This window comes from Cervus elaphus, chromosome 18, assembly GCF_910594005.1.
Source record: "Cervus elaphus chromosome 18, mCerEla1.1, whole genome shotgun sequence".
In the NCBI taxonomy this organism is placed as follows: domain Eukaryota; kingdom Metazoa; phylum Chordata; class Mammalia; order Artiodactyla; family Cervidae; genus Cervus; species Cervus elaphus.
Window position 1 is genome coordinate 39,913,169 of NC_057832.1, and position 15,637 is coordinate 39,928,805.

The window sequence follows — 15,637 nt, forward strand, 5'->3', positions numbered from 1 at the left end:
CTGCATAGCACATGGAACTCTACTCAATGTTATGTGCCTGCCAGGATGGAAGAGGTGTTTGAGGGGGAAATGGATACATGTATTTGCATGGCTGAGTCTCTTCTCGTCTGAAACTATCACAACATTGTTAATCAGCTATACCCCAATACAAAATTAAAAATTAAAAAAAAAGTTAAGGTCACCATTCTCCATTACTGTTACCAACGGCTTTATTTTATTAATAAATACATCTGCAGGGGACAAAGACCTAATCAAATCCTGGGTGTGCACTAAAACCACACAACAGGCTACATATAAATGCTGCTCAAGGATTTCATATTGAAACAAACAGAAGCAGTTGCTCGTCTGGGAGTCTGAGGTTAACTTCTGAAACTGAAAAAAAAATACTGCCAAGAAATTGTTCTTTGTAGAAAGATAACATTTTCAGAGGCCAAAGAGTTACATAACCACCATGATTCTTCTAGTAAGTAACAGCTCTCCTTTAGATTTATGTTTCTACTACTCACAATTGTGGAATCATGCTTTATGTTGCCTGTAAATGCTTTATTGCATTAGTAATAATATTATAAATAATCATCATTATTCCAAATATTTCATTAACAGATATATATATATATATATATAGTCATCACTGTTCCAAAAATGCTAATCCTCATAGTTTAGGCCACTGCACATCACCATTTCATTTCAGTTCATTTGGATAACATCTTTAAGTGAGGACCTGACTCTCCCATGGGTGTTTTCTGCTTAATCAGCTCTAAAACATCTTCTGTCAATAAGACAGCAAAGGAACCAGAAACTAAATACTTCTTCCCTCTCTGGGGCCCCCAGGTTTCAGCCTGTTCTTCACAGGGAAGAAGGGAAGCAGGGAGGTTGAATCACAAAACAGAAAATAAATGAAAAGACCAGATTTTAAAAGTTTTTGAACCGTGAGTTCTTAGGAGTCCCTTAAATATTTAGAAGCTATAAGGAGTACACTGTAATAGACTAATTCCAACTTTAAGAGGAACTCAGAAGTCACTGAGATTATCCTGACTGCCTCTGCTTTTCAAAAGAAAATACATAAACCACAAGGTGTTGAATGATTTCCTCCAAAATTATCCTAAGTTCCAAAAAGAGCAGTATATTGTAAGTTAGGGGCTATTCCAGCAAGGATCCTCAGTGCCTATGGGTTCAATTTGTTAGCAGTGTCCTTTCCTCTTCCTGTCTTCTTGATCTGGGTATGGAGCATATGTGCCTATTTTGTAGAACCTGAACGATTAATTTATTTTAAAAAGCGTGTTATAGGTTTATGGTTGTTCTATAACTACTCCTTTGACACATTTTGGTTCATATTAATGATTTACTTGATTCTGAGGCCTTGTTCAGGAATACAATCCCCAACTAGCACATCATTCCTATGGGAATATAAACAACACATAGCAATGATTTAGTTTTCAAAGTGGTTTCCAGGAGACCATTGTGGAAATAAAAAGTAGTGTGCCTGTATTTGATTTTGGAGTTGTCAACTAAAAATTGGCATTTGCCATCTGTTTCTCCAAGGATGAAGTCTCCAGCCACTGCAGTCACTGACCTTCAACACCTGCTGAAAGGAGATCAGGAACGAGGCATTCAGTTCTCTGGGAGAAACTGGCAGAATAGGCCTTCAGATAGTTAGACATTTTCAGGAGAAAATTTTATGAATCTGATTTCTTGCATCTTCTCATACCTAGAAAAGCACTAAAATCATTAGCAGAGACATCTGTTCCTTGTGACTAGCAGCATACCTCTGCCAAAATGTGTGCCTGACTGCATGTACCCCCGTCACCAAATCACATACCTACTGCCCTCCTCCACTACCTGCCTCTTTGGAGCAGTTCTCGGAGCTATCTGAGAAGCTGTCTCCTGGGCTCTAGACCTCATCTGCCCCCAAACAAAGCTTAACTCGCAACCATGACGTTTTTTTCAGTCACTAAAGTCCTGTGAGGATAAACATGACTCCTCATATATTACAGAAGGGAAACGCCGTCTCCAAGTATGAGGGACTTTGTCTCCTAAGAAGCAGAGCAGAGGCCTCCATCTTCCCTCCATAGTGCACTCACTGGTCTTTCTGTCCTGGGCCTGTCCTTCAGCAGCTAACAGTCAGGGGCAGGCACCTGGGTTTGAGTCTAGGCTCCGTGCTTTCCTTAACTGTGCATTAGGCAAGCTCATCTCTCTATACTCAGCGTTGTTATCTGTAAGATGGGATGATGACAATAATGGTACATAATCTCACAGAACTGTTATGATTAAATAAACTAGCATGGTATTAATATTTAGAACAGTGCCTGGCAGGTAAAACCAATCCTTCAATAAATGTTAGCTACCATTATTTACATGATCAATAAAATCATATACTAAGTTATTCCAAGTACTCAAAAACATCAACAAAGGTATTAACACAACTTAAATAATTAATAAATCAGCAATTTCTATTTGATGGGTTCCTACTATATGCCAGGCAAATTACATCTATTTTCTCTTATTTGCCCTTTTATCCCCATTTTAGAGATGGAAAACTGGAGTCCTGGAAAAACTAAGTAACTTTCCTAAGACCACACAGAAACAAGTGACAAAGCCTGGCTTAAACTCCAGGCTCCTCCACTGCGAGGGCCAGTCGTTAAGCTAGAAGACAGCACAGCGAACGCAAGTTAACTGGGCACCGTTTATCTCCTGCAGTAACAACATTCTGGCTCAAAGTTCACAAGATGCGCTTCTGATTGTGATGTACCACAGGTTTCTTTTGAAACTAAAGCTCATTTTAAGATATGTCATCCTCTGAGTATTTGCATGTGAGTGGACCCAGGACCAGACCTTGTGTCAGGGCTGAGAGAATCAATGTTAAACAAGACACGGCCTCCAAGTTCAAGCAGCTCACAGGCTCGGGGGAGAGGAAGTCAGACCACTAATGGGAAATCACAGTTCAAAATGCAAAGTGTTTCCAAGTACTGTAGACTTAAGATGCTATGGGAGTATATTTCTTAGGAGGAGCAGCAGCGCAGTCTTGTGACATAAATGGTGGATGGGAATATCAACAATTTTTTCCTGGAGGAAAGAGATGAGCAAGTGCCTTGCTCTTCCTATCAGGTTTAAAACAACATCAGCAAGCACATGCAAGTGACCTGATCAACATCAGGCATGCACCTAAGACCCGGTAACTCATTTAATCCTCAGTACAATTCTCTTGAAGTAGTAGTACTATCATTCCCATTTTGCAGATGAGAAAACTGATGCTTTGAAAAACCAAGCAAGTTGTCTAAGGTCACATAGCTTGTCCAGGCCATTAACCACTCCATCAGACTGCCTCCACACTTACTGTTTTATCTTGTTTGGTGTAGATGAATCTGAATTATAACTTTGCCTTCATATATATCTGCAGTTTGCTGCTTCACTTGTTTCAACAAATACCCCGTAAATGAACAACTTTTATTTAAAAAGAAAAGTTCTTACTCATACCTGTTATGTTATTAATAAAAGGCTGAAACCATTGTACTGCCTTCTCCTAACGCTTGCAGAGGTACACCGTTCTTGCACAGCTTCACAAGCAGAACAACAGGTTGGTAAACTTGGGTAAGGACCCTCCAGTTTTGAGTTGACCTGGTGGTTCCAGATCCCTAGTTTTCTATTCCAGACCTTGTTTGACAGATTCGCAGCTTTTTGGTTGGAAGGTTATATAAGGCAACACAGGGTTATGGGAAAACAGATTGACTTAACCTTGGTCTTATCCTTGAGAAATCTGCAAGAGGAGGTACGTTACTTAAGGCCTTCATCATGTCCTCTCATATCAGCTTGAACCAAGACCAACCAGGTGAACTGCCATCCAAGGAGGAGGACTCTGGAATATTGAGCAAGATGTATTTGGCTGGAAGGGGGAATAGGAGCAAAGCATGTTAGAACAACATTCAGCAACCAGCCAACTGCTCTGGCCACATTCTCTTCTGGGGCATGATAGTAGGCATGGTCTGGCCCCTGACGCCCTACCTTCTGACATCTCCTGTAACTTCCTCCCAACTTTCCTCCCTCTCTCATCTAAAAACACCACCACCACTCGAGATCCATTAACAACAAGCCTCTTGCAGCTCCCCATGCACACGTCAGGCTCTTTCTGACCTCCCAGCTCCTACACATGCATTTGCCACTCACTCTTTCCGGGGCAGGTCGTTTCCCACATGTCCTTGATGTCTGGCTTCTTACTCCATCTTCAAGGTTAATACCCATTCAGATCCTCTGCAGAGATGCCCTTGAGTCCTCATTTAAAGAAATCAGGAGCTTTCTCTTAGGACTTCCCACCGAGCCCGCAGCAAGCCTTTGTTCCTTCTTTGACACCATTGCTCTAATTCCTTGTGGCATGTCTGCTCCCTGATCAACCATACAGAGTGGATGGCAAGAATCATGTTTTATTCATCTTGAACTCACTTCATTTTTTTTTTTTTCACTTCATTTTTAACAGTACTTATTACAGGTTCGGTACTAAACAACCTATATGGATAGAAGGATGGATGTTATTAACTTGAAAGAAGGATTCACTACACACTCTCAAATCAATTCAGCAAGAAAATTCCTCAGTAAAAACATCATCAATTATTCAAGCATGAAGTATAAGGGAATTCCCAGCTTCATGAAGAAAATATTTAAGATAAAGTCTATAGAAGGTTCATATATTCAAAGCTATGGTATTTGGTATTTCTAGAAGTCCTGTACAGATGTGAGAGTTAGACCATAAACAAGGCTGAGCACCCAAGAATTGATGCTTTCGAACTGTGGTGCTAGAGAAGACTCTTGAGAATCTTTTGGAGTGCAAGGAGATCCAACCAGTCCATCCTAAAGGAAATCAGTCCTGAATATTCATTGGAAGGACTGATGCTGAAGGTGAAACTCCAATACTTTGACTACCTCATGCGAAGAGCTGACTCATTGGAAAAGAGCCTGATGCTGGGAAATATTGAGGGCAGGAGGTGAAGGGGGTAACAGAGGATGGATGGCATCACCAACTCAATGGACATGAGTCTGAGCAAACCCTGGGAGATGGTGAAGGACATGGAAGCCTGGCGTGCTGCAGTCCATGGGGTTGCAAAGTATTGAACATGATTGAGCGACTGAACAATAACAATAACTATAGTTATAGGAAACTCTGGCCCAATGATTTCCCCCTAGCTCAGGCTCACTGATGTAAAATAAAAATGGAAAAAATTATGAGGTGCATTTAAATACTATTTTCAGGTTTCCTAGAAGTAACATGGCCTTAACCTTAAATAGGCAAAAACAACAAAACAAGAAAATGGGAGATCAAGATTAAAAATGGTGGTAGGCTCTGAGTATGGTGGGCTTCCCTAGTAGCTCAGACGGTAAAGTATCTACCTGCAATGCAGGAGACCCGGGTTTGATCCCTGGGTCAGGAAGATCCTCTGGAGAAGGGAATGGCAACCCACTTCATTTTTTTTGCCTGGAGAATTCCATAGACAGAGGAGCATGGCAAGTTACAGTCCATGGGGAATGTATATGGCCAAAGAAAAACTGATCATTCTACTCTTTTGTCAGTTTCTGAATTCTAGTTCTTCACACTGATGGACAAGAGCTGAGAGGCCAAAGAGGCTTCCACGCTCTACATCTGTGTTGCTGGTGAAATTCCACAAATAAGAAAAAAGAAAGAGCATTTCTCTCCCTGCTTAAGATCTTCAGCAAGCCTCTATTTAAGCTGTGGGGGAGTAAAGCCATCTCTTCCTGCAACTTCCTTCCTGTTTGCACACTGCTGTGAAGCAGTGCTCAGGCGACAGAAAAAGAGAGACCAGGACAGTGTGTATCGGGCAGACGCCATGGTAACTGCCCCCACTTCTTGCAACTCCTGTTCATGTACCAGGCTTTGTGCCTTTAAACTCTACCAGTCTCTGCTGGTGGCACCTTCACCGCTTGCCTCTGGGGAAGTGATTACTGCAAATGTGCATGATTTTGTCCACAATATACAGTATCGTGTGAAGCTTGCTTTTATTGCCTTCAGCCTTTTCTTTCTTACAATTTATTTTAATACATTTGGAATTATTATCCCAAACATTAGCCAGCTGGCCCGCTGGGGTTTCCTTTGCTGGACTCCACGTCTCTCTTTTTCTAATCCTCTCTTCGTGGATAATCCATTCTAATGCTTCTTGACTGCGGAGGGGGTTCTGCTATTACTACCTGTTGATTAGAAATTCACTTTGTCCTGTGTAGGTGGCTCTAATCGTTTGGTAATGAACACCTTATTTGAGTTAGCTGAGGTCAGAGTTATATTCATAAGATTTTCTTTCTTCTTTCCAGATTTCTGGATGCTTGTCTTTTTTTTCTCCTGAGCTACAAATCAGCTGGTCTTTGAAAAAAACAGCCTCTAAGACCCCCCTCTCCTCAGAAAAAAAAAAAAAAAGGAACAGTAAGAAAGGAAAAGAAAACTGTATGGTAAGATATGAGAAGAAGAAAGGCTTTTATTTCAGCTATTCAGACACCATGTAGATTTTGCTTTCATCTTTGCCAACCACGGGGCCTTCAGGGTCCTTGCTGAGGGCAGCCTTGGGAGAGCATGGGGAGTCCCCGAGAACAGGCCACGGTGCCTTCAATCATCAGAGGCCACCAGGATGCAAAGGGTCAGGAGACCAAGCGGGGTCCTGATGCCTTGCTGAATCCCTCGAGTCCCCACAGTGGGCTCAGTCAAGCTGGGTGTGTGATGTGGCGAGAGCCCCAAAGCTAAGTGTTCTGGTGAGGGTCACCCACACCTGCTGAGGCTTTGGTGCAGGGGACTTTCTCCAGGGTCCTCTGGGAAGAGGCCAAAATGAATCGTGCTTTCCAACGCCCATCTTGGGAAGAGGTGCCAGGACCTCTAATCAGTGCATTTCTGTATTGAAGAACCTATACTCTGCATTTGTCCTAAGGCGTCTGAAGTCACAGTAAGATAACCACTGGCTACATTTCACTTGAAACTCTAAGGAGGTTTTTTAAATAATTACGTTTTGGAATGGACTTTGCTGGTGGCTCAGTGATGAAGAATCTGCAGGCAATGCAGGAGATTTGAGTTTGATCCCTGGGTATCGGGAAGATCCCCTGGAGAAGGACATGGCAACCCACTCTAGCATTCTTGCCTGGAGAATTCCATGGACAGAGGAGTCTGGTGGGCTACAGTCCATAGGGTTGCAAAGAGTTGGACACAACCGAAGTGACTTAGCACGCACACACAAATGTTTCGGAATAACACTCTCTGACCTCATTCTTGATCACCCTACCTTTCAACCTGTCTATAGCTACATTTCAAAAGTTTTAAGGCTTGAGTGGATAGTTCAAGGGACTCATTTTTACATCTGGCTATTCTCTGAATCTGGCATAGTGCTTGGCACTTTTTAAGTAATAAAAGGAAGGACGAGGTGAAGGAAAGAAGAGAAAGGAGGAGTAAGAGGGGAAGGAGAAGACAGAGGAGAAGAGAAGAGAGAGAAAGGGAGGGAAGGAATAATATGTGGTCATTAGAGACTTGGGAAAAGTAAACACACACACACACACACACACAAAGATCAAAACAATTCCTCAAAATCCCATTGAGAAATAACCTTTGTTAATAGTTTGTTCTCTTTACTCTTTCAGCCATTTTCTGCATTTACTTTTTTGCTTCATTTACAAAGTTCAGATTACACTGCCAAGTATTCAACTTTGTACCCTACCATTTCAATTCACTCTCTACTGCCAGGTTTTCACAAGTTCAAACTGTTCAAAGTAATATTTTTAATGACTAGACAATATTTTACTCTTTGAATATACCATTACCTCTTGAACCATTTTCCTACTGTAAGTTCCTGGCTGTTCTCATATATCTGTTTGAAATATATATTCTTCCCTTCTGAGGTATTACTCTTTCAGTGATTCTTTCAAAAAGTGGTAACACATATGGAACATATTTATTATTTTTGAACTTTCTAATATTCTATTAGTTATTGGTCATTTGGTGCCACATCTTTTGTTCTGCTGCCCCACATATGAAACTTGTGACTATGACTATAACTTTGATAGAACTTATCAAAAATCAGTGTACTGTATATTGCCCATAAATAATTATCCTAAATAATTTCAAATCCTAAAAGGTGATGCTGTTAAAGTGTTGCACTCAACATGCCAGCAAATTTGGAAAACTCGGCAGTGGCCACAGGACTGGAAAAGGTCAATTTTCATTCTAATCCCAAAGAAAGGTAACGCCAAAGAATGCGCAAACTACCACACAATTGCACTCAAATCACACACTAGTAAAGTAACTCTCAAAATTCTCCAAGCCAGGCTTCTAGATGTGAACTTCTAGATGTTCAAGCTGGTTTTAGAAAAGGCGGAGGAACCAGAGATCGAATTACCAACATCCGCTGGATCATCGAAAAAGCAAGAGAGTTCCAGAAAAACATCTATTCCTGCTTTATTGACTATGCCAAAGCCTTTGACTGTGTGGATGACCACAAACTGTGGAAAATTCTGAAAGAGATGGGAATACCAGACCACCTGACCTGCCTCCTGAGAAATCTGTATATAGGTCAGGAAGCAACAGTTAGAACTGTACAAGGAACAGACTGGTTCCAAATCGGGAAAGGAGTACGTCAAGGCTGTATATTGTCACTCTGTTTATTTAACTTATACATAGACTGAAGTGAAGTCGCTCAGTCATGTCCGACTCTTTGCGACCCCATGGACTGTAGCCTACCAGGATCCTCAGTCCATGGGATTTTCCAGGCAAGAATACTGGAGTGGGTTGCCATTTCCTTCTCCAGGGGATCTTCCCAACCCAGGGATCAAAACTGGGTCTCCTGCGTTGTAGGCAGACGCTTTACCATCTGAGCTACCAGGGGAATACATAGACTACATCATGCAAAATGCCAGGTTGGATGAATCACAAGCTGGAATCAAGACTGCTGGGAGAAATATCAATAACCTCAGATATGCAGATGACACCACCCCTGTGGCAGAAAGTGAAGAGGAATTAAAGAGCCTCTTGATGAAGGTGAAAGAGGAGAGTTTAAAAAGCTGACTTATAACTCAACATACAAAAAACTAAGATCATGGCAACTGGTCCCATCCCTTCATGTCAGATAGATGGAGAAACAATGCAAACAGTGACAGACTTTATTTTCTTGGGCTCCAAAATTACTGTGGACAGTGACTGCAGCTATAAAATTAAAAGACCCTTACCCCTTAGAAGAAAAGCTATGACAAACCTAGACAGCATATTAAAAAGCAGAGACATTACTTTGTCTACAAATGTCCATACAGTCAAAGCTATGGTTTTTCCAGTAGTCATGTATGGATGTGAGATCTGGACAATAAAAAAGGTTGAGAACCAAGAATTGATATCTTCGAATTGTGGTGCTAGAGAAGTCTCTTGAGAGTCCCTTGGACAGCAAGAAGATCAAACCAGTCAATCTTAGAGGAAATCAACCCTGAATACTCATTGGACTGACTGATGCTGAAGCTCTAATACTTTGACTGCCTGATGCAAAGAACCGACTCATTGGAAAAGACTCTGATGCTGGGAAAGATTGAGGGCAGGAAGAAAAGGGGATCACAGATGATGAGATGGTTGGATGGCATCACCAACTCAATGGACATGAGTTTGAGTAAACTCTGGGAGATGAAGGACAGGGAAGCCTGTTGTGCTGCTGTCCACAAGGTTGCAAAGATTTGGACACAACTAAGTGACTGACCAATGACAATAAATAATTATATTGCCAGAAATCTTTACTGATGCTATGACTCTCCAAATACAGATCTCTTATCTTTATTACTTCAATTCTTTTTGGTGGTTTGGCCACATAACTGCTTTAGCAAATTTTCTACATTTAAAAAGTTAAAATTTTATATCATTTTGAAGACATTTTATTTAATATTGATTTTGCGGAGTTGCCTCCTCTTTCCTGATGAGGCTTTTAACAATGACTAGCAAATATCATGTAGATATATTTAATAAAGATCAGCAACACAATACTCAAAGCTAGGTCTGAAACTGTATATTAAAGCCCCTGTGTCCTTGTCTTTTGAAGTAAAATGCTGACTCATAAGTTAATGGTTGGGAAATGTGAAGATCCAGAAACAAAAAATAGCTGTTGGGCAGGGGAACTGGTAACAATTTCGATTGTAAATGTGCCACAGAATAGAACCACTGAATTCACAGTGAAAGATACAGGTAAAGGCCTGACACACATTCCTAAGTTGTTTTTACATGAAGCAGATGCCCTCCTTCCAGATGAAAATTACTGACCACAAGAATATAGACCCTAGACTGGTTGAAACCAGAAGGTTGATGGTGCTTGAAGTTTCATCTTGATGCCAACCAATCCAACAACTGTCCACACGTTCAGGGATCATGCCCTGCTCCCTGAACTCTGCAAGGCTCCTCTCTACTCCAGGAGGGCGGGGGAGGGACACACACACACACACACTCCTGCCGTGGCCCCCTCTGCCTGGCCAGCAATGAAGCTGTTGTTTTCTACTTCACCCAAACCTCGGTCTCTGCATTTCTGTCCAGCATCAGGGAACAGAGGCCAAGTTTCAACAATAGTCCTAAAATTTAATAAGCAAATTATCTTTTCTAAAAACTTCCAAGGTAATTGAGCTTTGAAGATTTTTCTTAGGAAACTAAGTTCATCTCCTCTACAACAAGGATAAGCCAACAACAGTTCAGAATAAAGAGACAATGACCAATTGGCCTACATTTAAATTTTAAATTTCTTAGCACAAATATGCATTGTTATGATGTGTCTGATGCTTTTGAACTGTGGTGTTGGAGAAGACTTTTGAGAGTCCCTTGGACTGCAAGGAGACCAAATCAGTCAATCCTAAAGGAAATCAGTCCTGAATATTCATTCGAAGGACTGATGCTGAAGCTGAAGCTCCAATACTTTGGCCACCTGAAGAGCTGACTCCTTAGAAAAGACCCTGATGCTGGGAAAGAATGAAGGCAGGAAAAGGGGACGACAGAGGATGAGATGGTTGGATGGCATCACCAACTAGATAGACATGAGTGTGAGTAAGCTCCAGGAGTTGGTGATGGACAGGGAGGCCTGCTGCGCTGCAGTCCATGGGGTCACAGAGAGTCGGACACGACTGAGCGACTGAACTGAACTGACTGATGTGTTTGATAAGGAACTATTAACTTGTCTCGCAGTCAGCTCTCTCTCCAAGTGTTCTCTCCCGAGAGACTTGTGGGAATGGAACAGAGAACAGTCGGATAAGGGGAGGAGGAGAGAAGATGGCACTGCCCTGAAGACCCGACTCCTCTGGGAAAGACCAAGAAAAGCTCCGATGTGTGGTTGCTCTTTACCTCCATGACTCTGCCTCTCACATCTCACTGTGATCCTCTACTGACAGGGATGAGTGTTTACCACTCTAAAGAGCCCCTTTGGGTCAACACTCTGCTGTTCTCATCCCTTTGTCCCCGAAGCCCAGCAGAATGCCGGGTGTGCCGAGTGCTTCATTTTAACATTTGTTCTAAGAAGAAAGGAGCAAAGAGGACTCTAACTCAGCATCTTAAAGTCACTTGGAAAAAAATCAGAGCACTTTAAATACGGGAGTTTTTTCAGGATAATCACTAACTGATTTGGTTAAGATGTACTGGAGTCTTGTTAAAATGATCAGAGTTGATGGATGTGGTGGCTGTGATGAGATTTAATGACATGGTTGAACAAAAGCTTTCAAGCACAGGTTTCTCAAGATGCTTGAGTTTTTCCATAGGAAGTTCTAAATTGAAGCATTATTTGTGCTACAAGTTAATGATATGATGACTTTTTTAATATTTGATGTCCTGAATAAATTCCTTTTCTTCTTGTATGTAACTACTGGAGAATTGAATAAGTGTACTTAAAAATCTTTCTGAAGTATATAATCTTAATTTCTTCCCAGTTTGCAACCATGATATCTAAGATATGAAAATTGCTGTTTTATCCATCTGACTCACTCATAGGGCTTGACGTGTCCAATATAATGTGCTGAATTCAAACAGAATAGAGTTTGAATCCTAGGTGTGTCACTTTCTAGCTCTGTTAATTTGGGCAAATTTTTAAACCACTTATGCCTTGGCTTACTTATTTGTAAATACAGAGATTATAGTATCTACCACTATTCTTTAACACACTTGACACGTGTATGAGTTAGTTGCTCAGTCATGTCCAACTCTTTGCAACCCCATGGACTGTATAGCCTGCCAGGCTCCTCTGTCCACAGGATTCTGCAGGCAAGAATACTGGAGTGGGTGGCCATTTCCTTCTCCAGGGGATCTTCCCGACCTAGGGATTGAACATTGCACTGGATCCCACATTGCAGGATCCCGCATTGCAAAGTGGATTCTTTACCATCTGAGACATAATGATTGTTTAATAATGATGATTGCTGATCAAAAAATCTACAAACAATAAGCTCGGTAAAGGGGATGGAGAAAAGGGAATCCCCCACGTTTCTGGTGGGAATGTAAATTGGTACAACCATTGTGGAGAACAGTACGGAGATGCCTAAAAAAACTAAAAATAGAACTATCATATGATCCAGTAATCCTACTCTTGGACACATGATCTAGAGAAAGTCATAAGTTGCAAAGATACATGCACCCAATGTTCACTGCAGCATTATTTACAGTAGCCAAAACATGGAAGCAACTTACACGTCCATCGACAGAGGAATGAATAAAGATGCGGCATATGCTTAAATGGAATATTACTCAGCCATAAAAAAAGAATGAAACAATGCCATTTGTAACAACATGGATGGACCTAAAGATTGTCATACTTAGTGAAATCAGGCAGAGAAAGACAAATATCATGATACTGCTTATGTGGAATCTAAAAAAAAATGGTATAAATGAACTTAGTAACAAAATAGAAAGTCACAGACGTAGAAAACAAACATGGTTACAAAAGCGGAAATGCTGGGGAGGGAGTGATAAATTAGGCGGTTGGCACTGATGTATACACATTGCTATACATAACTAACAAGGACCTACTGTATAGCACAGGGAATTCTACTCAGTACTGTGTAGTAACCTACGTGAGAAAAGAATCTTAAAAAGAGTAGATAATATATAATTTCTCACTTTGCCGTACACCTGAAACTAACAAGACATTGTAAATCAACTATACTCCAATAAAAATTTTAAAAAGATCATGGTACCTGCAATTGTTTTTCCCTTTTAACTTGTCCCTGAGCATTTTTCCCCTTAGCACTTTGATATTCCATTTTCACCATTTTATTTTTGATTTACAGTACTGGCTGGACTTCCTGTAGATGTTTCCAGTGGAAAGTCCCCCAATGAGATGAATGGACGCAAATGGCCTTAAGAAGATTTAATGACTGTCCTCCAAGAGAGAAACTGACTATGGTACCCAATTAGTTAAGATACAATTTCTTTTGCTGTAACAATGCCCCAGCTAAATAATGATAGCTTAAACAGCATATAAGTTAATTACTGCTATGCAGTCACTGAGATTAAAAAGTACAGGGATGAACTGACTCCAAGGTGCTGGGGATCTGAGCTCCTGAACTCACCATTCTCTAGGACGTTTTCATCTCATTTTAGGTGGAAAGTCCACCTTCCAGAAAGTGGGAAGGAGAAAACGACAGCGCAGGGCACATGGGCACATTCTTTCCTTTTTAAGGCATGACCTAGAACTTGGATACATCACTTCTACCTATAGTTATTTTGCCAGAATTCAGCCACATAGGCACAAGGTATGGGGAAGCTGAAAATACGGTATTTTGTGAGGCCGTGGAGCTAAAATTCAGGACTTCTGTTACTAACAGAAGGGAAATTCAGTTTTAGAAAAGAAATACAAATCTCTGCCCTAGATACAGTTTGGCATCAGCTGTAAAAGTTCAGAGGACTCTGATTGTTTCTGTGTCCTGTGGTTGATTATGCTCTGGGAAGCTGACTCACATTGAAAAGCTCGTGAGAGCCTGATGTGTAAGTCAGAAAGCAATAAAAAAAAAATACTACAAAAATATTACTGTTAAAGAGACAGGATGGGTGGGTTGTCTTAAACAACTGCTATCCTAAACAAAATTGCTTCATGTATAGAAGCTGCAGGTCACTGTGGGGTGGGGTGTATCAGAGTTGCTTGGTGAGCAAGGACTCAGAACCTCTTAGTGCATGATGGCATCTGGCTCTGTCAGCGTGCTCCTCTGTCCTCACACTGGGTGAGCTCTGCACATTGGCTGTTTCCAGTGGACCCTGCCAGCCATTACCTCTTGGGCCATGTCCTCTCAATTAACCTCCCTCCTTTCTGACCAAAAGCTTACTTCTTTAGATATGTTAATAACCCATCAGGGGTAATGCCCTCATACTCAACCCAGGAGTCCCTCCTTTTTCTCCTTCTCCCTGCTTTGATCTGTATATGTTGGTTTATGGTTTTGATCCCATCTACCACTCTAATTCTACAATACTTTGAGCTCTTAATATTTTATGTACACATTTATCATTTTATATATTGATAGCTCCTTTAGGGCAAGGCCCCCACCTCATATCCCTTGGTATGCACACTCTTCAGTATCATCCACCATGGTACTCTCAAGAGTACAAGGCATTGATGATGGCTGCAGGACAAGTGCCTCTGTTGGCACAAGGCTCATGGTGTGGCCGTCACCTGAGCATGAGGTTGTTAAAGGCACCCTAACAGAAGTAAGTTGGTGCCAGCAATAAACGGTTAACGGAAATTTAGTGACACAGATAGTACATTTTAAATATAGAAGTGGTAGCTTTCTCACTTTGCAGTTATAGAAGGAAAAATGAAAATGCACCACATTTTTAGAAACCTTAATATGTCTTTGTTGCATGTCCTTCATACTGCATTAAGACTTCCAATCTGAGGAGGTCAGCTTCCCAGAGTGGCCATGTGTGTGTTCACACACACTCATGCCTACTCTACTCCTGGCTTCAGTGAATGATGTGGGGATGCATGACTGGCTTGAGGAAATTGGATACTCAGCAATACTAAGGCCAGATGCCCGCAAAGGAGAATGCCAAAGAAGAATGCTGGCATCTTGCTCTTTTGGAGAGGTGACTGAGACTGATGATTCTGTGATAAGCTGGTTTGAGTCTGGGTGAAGTCACAGTCCATAAGCCCTCTGAACCTAGCAGACCAGGCAGGGCTATTATATATGACGAGTTAGAATTTGCAGACCAGCCATTTCGGTACCAAGGAAACCTGGAATATTTGGATGAGAAGGACAGATGGGAACTTTTCAGTCATGGGTACTAGAAGTGTTCATGGGGGAGGAAAGGGGGATGACTAAAGGCCAAGAGCCTATGTGGAAGGGGTGCCCTGGGGATCAGACAAAGGGGCAACTGGGGAAACTGCACTATCAGAAGGGTGCCAGAGCATGGCCCCAGACAGACAGGAAGAGGGACGTGATAGTTGGACCAGAACCAATAATGAGATAATGAGAAAATGGGGCCACATAGAGAAACGTGTCACAAAATAGAAATAGAAAGGTAGGTGGGAGAAGCAGTCAGGTGAGGTGAATGACTCCCCCACCCCCAATCATCCTCCTTTGGCATCCAGTGCTGTGGGATGGGGGTCTTTTAGCAACATCACATATCCACACTATGCCATGAGAAATGAGCCATGCTAGCAATGGAGAGGGCTATTGG

The 15,637-nt window shown here is 41.6% G+C and overlaps 1 long non-coding RNA gene across 1 annotated transcript; it reads left to right on the forward strand.

Moving 5' to 3' along the window:
- Nucleotides 1-1,610: 1,610 nt before the first annotated feature.
- Nucleotides 1,611-15,145, forward strand: LOC122674139. The gene is made up of 3 exons (XR_006334912.1): nt 1,611-1,743; nt 5,876-5,880; nt 15,134-15,145. It is a non-coding gene; the product is annotated as an uncharacterized LOC122674139 (long non-coding RNA).
- Nucleotides 15,146-15,637: the final 492 nt, after the last annotated feature.